At 47.3% G+C, this 7,867-nt stretch overlaps 1 protein-coding gene across 1 annotated transcript in view; it reads left to right on the top strand.

The window, feature by feature from the left end:
* DGKZ (diacylglycerol kinase zeta) overlaps window positions 1–7,867 on the top strand; it is a 207,778-nt gene that overhangs the window by 81,756 nt on the left and 118,155 nt on the right. The gene's annotated exons all lie outside the window — the stretch shown is intronic.

Here is a 7,867-nt window from a genome sequence, read left to right as displayed (position 1 = left end):
GCTGTATATCTTGCACAGTTTTGCACTTGTTTCCCTGGTCACGCTGCTCCTTCCTCCCATCACACATGTTGCTGTATATCTTGCACAGTTTTGCACTTGTTTCCCTGGTCACGCTGCTCCTTCCTCCCATCACACATGTTGCTGTATATCTTGCACAGTTTTGCACTTGTTTCCCTGGTCACGCTGCTCCTTCCTCCCATCACACATGTTGCTGTATATTTTGCACAGTTTTGCACTTGTTTCCCTGGTCACGCTGCTCCTTCCTCCCATCACACATGTTGCTGTATATTTTGCACAGTTTTGCACTTGTTTCCCTGGTCACGCTGCTCCTTCCTCCCATCACACATGTTGCTGTATATCTTGCACAGTTTTGCACTTGTTTCCCTGGTCACGCTGCTCCTTCCTCCCATCACACATGTTGCTGTATATTTTGCACAGTTTTGCACTTGTTTCCCTGGTCACGCTGCTCCTTCCTCCCATCACACATGTTGCTGTATATCTTGCACAGTTTTGCACTTGTTTCCCTGGTCACGCTGCTCCTTCCTCCCATCACACATGTTGCTGTATATTTTGCACAGTTTTGCACTTGTTTCCCTGGTCACGCTGCTCCTTCCTCCCATCACACATGTTGCTGTATATTTTGCACAGTTTTGCACTTGTTTCCCTGGTCACGCTGCTCCTTCCTCCCATCACACATGTTGCTGTATATCTTGCACAGTTTTGCACTTGTTTCCCTGGTCACACTGCTCCTTCCTCCCATCACACATGTTGCTGTATATTTTGCACAGTTTTGCACTTGTTTCCCTGGTCACGCTGCTCCTTCCTCCCATCACACATGTTGCTGTATATTTTGCACAGTTTTGCACTTGTTTCCCTGGTCACACTGCTCCTTCCTCCCATCACACATGTTGCTGTATATTTTGCACAGTTTTGCACTTGTTTCCCTGGTCACGCTGCTCCTTCCTCCCATCACACATGTTGCTGTATATTTTGGACAGTTTTGCACTTGTTTCCCTGGTCACGCTGCTCCTTCCTCCCATCACACATGTTGCTGTATATTTTGCACAGTTTTGCACTTGTTTCCCTGGTCACACTGCTCCTTCCTCCCATCACACATGTTGCTGTATATTTTGCACAGTTTTGCACTTGTTTCCCTAGTCACGCTGCTCCTTCCTCCCATCACACATGTTGCTGTATATTTTGCACAGTTTTGCACTTGTTTCCCTGGTCACGCTGCTCCTTCCTCCCATCACACATGTTGCTGTATATTTTGCACAGTTTTGCACTTGTTTCCCTAGTCACGCTGCTCCTTCCTCCCATCACACATGTTGCTGTATATTTTGCACAGTTTTGCACTTGATTCCCTGGTCACACTGCTCCTTCCTCCCATCACACATGTTGCTGTATAGTTTGCACAGTTTTGCACTTGTTTCCCTGGTCACGCTGCTCCTTCCTCCCATCACACATGTTGCTGTATATTTTGCACAGTTTTGCACTTGTTTCCCTGGTCACACTGCTCCTTCCTCCCATCACACATGTTGCTGTATATTTTGCACAGTTTTGCACTTGTTTCCCTGGTCACGCTGCTCCTTCCTCCCATCACACATGTTGCTGTATATTTTGCACAGTTTTGCACTTGTTTCCCTGGTCACGCTGCTCCTTCCTCCCATCACACATGTTGCTGTATATTTTGCACAGTTTTGCACTTGTTTCCCTGGTCACACTGCTCCTTCCTCCCATCACACATGTTGCTGTATATTTTGCACAGTTTTGCACTTGTTTCCCTGGTCACGCTGCTCCTTCCTCCCATCACACATGTTGCTGTATATTTTGCACAGTTTTGCACTTGTTTCCCTGGTCACGCTGCTCCTTCCTCCCATCACACATGTTGCTGTATATTTTGCACAGTTTTGCACTTGTTTCCCTGGTCACGCTGCTCCTTCCTCCCATCACACATGTTGCTGTATATTTTGCACAGTTTTGCACTTGTTTCCCTGGTCACGCTGCTCCTTCCTCCCATCACACATGTTGCTGTATATTTTGCACAGTTTTGCACTTGTTTCCCTGGTCACACTGCTCCTTCCTCCCATCACACATGTTGCTGTATATTTTGCACAGTTTTGCACTTGTTTCCCTGGTCACACTGCTCCTTCCTCCCATCACACATGTTGCTGTATATTTTGCACAGTTTTGCACTTGTTTCCCTGGTCACACTTCTCCTTCCTCCCATCACACATGGTGCTGTATATTTTGCACAGTTTTGCACTTGTTTCCCTGGTCACACTGCTCCTTCCTCCCATCACACATGTTGCTGTATATTTTGCACAGCTTTGCACTTGTTTCCCTGGTCACGCTGCTCCTTCCTCCCATCACACACGTTGCTGTATATTTTGCACAGTTTTGCACTTGTTTCCCTGGTCACACTGCTCCTTCCTCCCATCACACATGTTGCTGTATATTTTGCACAGTTTTGCACTTGTTTCCCTGGTCACACTGCTCCTTCCTCCCATCACACATGTTGCTGTATATTTTGCACAGTTTTGCACTTGATTCCCTGGTCACACTGCTCCTTCCTCCCATCACACATGTTGCTGTATATTTTGCACAGTTTTGCACTTGTTTCCCTGGTCACACTGCTCCTTCCTCCCATCACACATGTTGCTGTATATTTTGCACAGTTTTGCACTTGTTTCCCTGGTCACACTGCTCCTTCCTCCCATCACACATGTTGCTGTATATTTTGCACAGTTTTGCACTTGTTTCCCTGGTCACACTGCTCCTTCCTCCCATCACACATGTTGCTGTACATTTTGCACAGTTTTGCACTTGTTTCCCTGGTCACACTTCTCCTTCCTCCCATCACACATGTTGCTGTATATTTTGCACAGTTTTGCACTTGTTTCCCTGGTCACGCTGCTCCTTCCTCCCATCACACATGTTGCTGTATATCTTGCACAGTTTTGCACTTGTTTCCCTGGTCACATTGCTCCTTCCTCCCATCACACATGTTGCTGTACATTTTGCACAGTTTTGCACTTGTTTCCCTGGTCACGCTGCTCCTTCCTCCCATCACACATGTTGCTGTATATTTTGCACAGTTTTGCACTTGTTTCCCTGGTCACACTGCTCCTTCCTCCCATCACACATGTTGCTGTATATTTTGCACAGTTTTGCACTTGTTTCCCTGGTCACACTGCTCCTTCCTCCCATCACACATGTTGCTGTATATTTTGCACAGTTTTGCACTTGTTTCCCTGGTCACGCTGCTCCTTCCTCCCATCACACATGTTGCTGTATATTTTGCACAGTTTTGCACTTGTTTCCCTGGTCACACTGCTCCTTCCTCCCATCACACATGTTGCTGTATATTTTGCACAGTTTTGCACTTGTTTCCCTGGTCACGCTGCTCCTTCCTCCCATCACACATGTTGCTGTATATTTTGCACAGTTTTGCACTTGTTTCCCTGGTCACGCTGCTCCTTCCTCCCATCACACATGTTGCTGTATATTTTGCACAGTTTTGCACTTGTTTCCCTGGTCACGCTGCTCCTTCCTCCCATCACACATGTTGCTGTATATCTTGCACAGTTTTGCAATTGTTTCCCTGGTCACATTGCTCCTTCCTCCCATCACACATGTTGCTGTACATTTTGCACAGTTTTGCACTTGTTTCCCTGGTCACGCTGCTCCTTCCTCCCATCACACATGTTGCTGTATATTTTGCACAGTTTTGCACTTGTTTCCCTGGTCACACTGCTCCTTCCTCCCATCACACATGTTGCTGTATATTTTGCACAGTTTTGCACTTGTTTCCCTGGTCACACTGCTCCTTCCTCCCATCACACATGTTGCTGTATATTTTGCACAGTTTTGCACTTGTTTCCCTGGTCACGCTGCTCCTTCCTCCCATCACACATGTTGCTGTATATTTTGCACAGTTTTGCACTTGTTTCCCTGGTCACACTGCTCCTTCCTCCCATCACACATGTTGCTGTATATTTTGCACAGTTTTGCACTTGTTTCCCTGGTCACACTGCTCCTTCCTCCCATCACACATGTTGCTGTATATTTTGCACAGTTTTGCACTTGTTTCCCTGGTCACACTGCTCCTTCCTCCCATCACACATGTTGCTGTATATTTTGCACAGTTTTGCACTTGTTTCCCTGGTCACACTGCTCCTTCCTCCCATCACACATGTTGCTGTATATTTTGCACAGTTTTGCACTTGTTTCCCTGGTCACACTGCTCCTTCCTCCCATCACACATGTTGCTGTATATTTTGCACAGTTTTGCACTTGTTTCCCTGGTCACACTGCTCCTTCCTCCCATCACACATGTTGCTGTATATCTTGCACAGTTTTGCACTTGTTTCCCTGGTCACGCTGCTCCTTCCTCCCATCACACATGTTGCTGTATATTTTGCACAGTTTTGCACTTGTTTCCCTGGTCACACTGCTCCTTCCTCCCATCACACATGTTGCTGTATATCTTGCACAGTTTTGCACTTGTTTCCCTGGTCACACTGCTCCTTCCTCCCATCACACATGTTGCTGTATATCTTGCACAGTTTTGCACTTGTTTCCCTGGTCACACTGCTCCTTCCTCCCATCACACATGTTGCTGTATATCTTGCACAGTTTTGCACTTGTTTCCCTGGTCACACTGCTCCTTCCTCCCATCACACATGTTGCTGTATATTTTGCACAGTTTTGCACTTGTTTCCCTGGTCACACTTCTCCTTCCTCCCATCACACATGTTGCTGTATATCTTGCACAGTTTTGCACTTGTTTCCCTGGTCACACTGCTCCTTCCTCCCATCACACATGTTGCTGTATATCTTGCACAGTTTTGCACTTGTTTCCCTGGTCACACTGCTCCTTCCTCCCATCACACATGTTGCTGTATATCTTGCACAGTTTTGCACTTGTTTCCCTGGTCACGCTGCTCCTTCCTCCCATCACACATGTTGCTGTATATTTTGCACAGTTTTGCACTTGTTTCCCTGGTCACGCTGCTCCTTCCTCCCATCACACATGTTGCTGTACATTTTGCACAGTTTTGCACTTGTTTCCCTGGTCACACTGCTCCTTCCTCCCATCACACATGTTGCTGTATATTTTGCACAGTTTTGCACTTGTTTCCCTGGTCACACTGCTCCTTCCTCCCATCACACATGTTGCTGTATATCTTGCACAGTTTTGCACTTGTTTCCCTGGTCACACTGCTCCTTCCTCCCATCACACATGTTGCTGTATATTTTGCACAGTTTTGCACTTGTTTCCCTGGTCACGCTGCTCCTTCCTCCCATCACACATGTTGCTGTATATTTTGCACAGTTTTGCACTTGTTTCCCTGGTCACACTGCTCCTTCCTCCCATCACACATGTTGCTGTATATTTTGCACAGTTTTGCACTTGTTTCCCTGGTCACACTGCTCCTTCCTCCCATCACACATGTTGCTGTATATCTTGCACAGTTTTGCACTTGTTTCCCTGGTCACACTGCTCCTTCCTCCCATCACACATGTTGCTGTATATTTTGCACAGTTTTGCACTTGTTTCCCTGGTCACGCTGCTCCTTCCTCCCATCACACATGTTGCTGTATATTTTGCACAGTTTTGCACTTGTTTCCCTGGTCACGCTGCTCCTTCCTCCCATCACACATGTTGCTGTATATTTTGCACAGTTTTGCACTTGTTTCCCTGGTCACACTGCTCCTTCCTCCCATCACACATGTTGCTGTATATCTTGCACAGTTTTGCACTTGTTTCCCTGGTCACACTGCTCCTTCCTCCCATCACACATGTTGCTGTATATCTTGCACAGTTTTGCACTTGTTTCCCTGGTCACACTGCTCCTTCCTCCCATCACACATGTTGCTGTATATTTTGCACAGTTTTGCACTTGTTTCCCTGGTCACACTGCTCCTTCCTCCCATCACACATGTTGCTGTATATCTTGCACAGTTTTGCACTTGTTTCCCTGGTCACACTGCTCCTTCCTCCCATCACACATGTTGCTGTATATTTTGCACAGTTTTGCACTTGTTTCCCTGGTCACACTGCTCCTTCCTCCCATCACACATGTTGCTGTATATTTTGCACAGTTTTGCACTTGTTTCCCTGGTCACGCTGCTCCTTCCTCCCATCACACATGTTGCTGTATATTTTGCACAGTTTTGCACTTGTTTCCCTGGTCACGCTGCTCCTTCCTCCCATCACACATGTTGCTGTATATTTTGCACAGTTTTGCACTTGTTTCCCTGGTCACACTGCTCCTTCCTCCCATCACACACGTTGCTGTATATCTTGCACAGTTTTGCACTTGTTTCCCTGGTCACGCTGCTCCTTCCTCCCATCACACATGTTGCTGTATATCTTGCACAGTTTTGCACTTGTTTCCCTGGTCACACTGCTCCTTCCTCCCATCACACATGTTGCTGTATATTTTGCACAGTTTTGCACTTGTTTCCCTGGTCACGCTGCTCCTTCCTCCCATCACACATGTTGCTGTATATCTTGCACAGTTTTGCACTTGTTTCCCTGGTCACACTGCTCCTTCCTCCCATCACACACGCATCGGTGCAATATCTGTCAGCGCCAACAGGTGGCTCCCCAGGACCCTGCTCTCAATGCTCTGTGCCACCTCTAAGCAGGCAGCGGCGCGGACACCTAGGCGGGGGCCCTGCCAGGACACACACTGCTCTGCAGACACTTCCTGGTGGGGAAGACTCCTGTTATTGTGAGCTGGGAAGTGACAGCCTGGAAGGAGAAGCTGCTGCTGCTGCCCCGGCACTGTGAGGCTGCTGCTGGGCAGGCGTGTGTGGCTCCTGTGCCTCCGGCGGTGAGGGGGTGCATGGCTGACCCTGCTCCCAGCACTGGGTGATTTGCTTGGTGCCACTTTGTCCTCTGGATGTTCTCATGGGGCTTGCTTGGCAGCTTCTTGGTTTACAGCACCAAGTGCATAAGGCATCCATTCTAGGAATATGCTGCCTGTATTGTGCCTGGGCAGGTGGTGATGACTTGGGTGTGTATACTTCTGCAATCTCCTTCATGAAGTGCTGGTGGGCATCTATGTAGCAATTTTTGGCAAAATACATAGTGTAGACTTGTGCAACTCCCCACAGAGTCCGCGTGTAACGTTCTGTCTTTAGCCTGCTATAATTTAGCGGTTGTGCGTATTTTTCCACAGTAGTCATTAGGGGGTACATATACTTGTTTTGCACTGGGTGTTATCATTAGGGGGTACATGTATATATTGTGTATGGGTTATTGTCAATAGAGGGTGCATAAACTTGTGCACAGGGTCTTGTCATTAGGGTTTGTTTATACTTGTTTTGCAAAGAGTGTTTTCGTTGAGGGGTGCACTTACATTTGTACATGTTATTTTCATACACTTGTTTTGCAGTGGGTATTATTAAGGGGCACATATATTTGCACAGGTTATTGTCATCAAAGGGTGTAAATACTTGTGCACAGGGTGTTGTCATTAGGGGGTGTGTATACTTATTTTTCACTTTGTATTGTTGTTATGGATGCATGTACTTGTTCTGTGAGTAGGGGGGCGCGTATACTTGTTCTGTGAGTAGGGGGGCGCGTATACTTGTTCTGTGAGTAGGGGGGCGCGTATACTTGTTCTGTGAGTAGGGGGGCGCGTATACTTGTTCTGTGAGTAGGGGGGCGCGTATACTTGTTCTGTGAGTAGGGGGGCGCGTATACTTGTTCTGTGAGTAGGGGGGCGCGTATACTTGTTCTGTGAGTAGGGGGGCGCGTATACTTGTTCTGTGAGTAGGGGGGCGCGTATACTTGTTCTGTGAGTAGGGGGGCGCGTATACTTGTTCTGTGAGTAGGGGGGCGCGTATACTT

This window comes from Dendrobates tinctorius, unplaced genomic scaffold (assembly GCF_039654945.1).
Source record: "Dendrobates tinctorius isolate UK_male_01 unplaced genomic scaffold, ASM3965494v1 ptg000124l, whole genome shotgun sequence".
NCBI lineage: Eukaryota > Metazoa > Chordata > Amphibia > Anura > Dendrobatidae > Dendrobates > Dendrobates tinctorius.
This window is presented reverse-complemented; position numbering and strand designations above follow the sequence as displayed.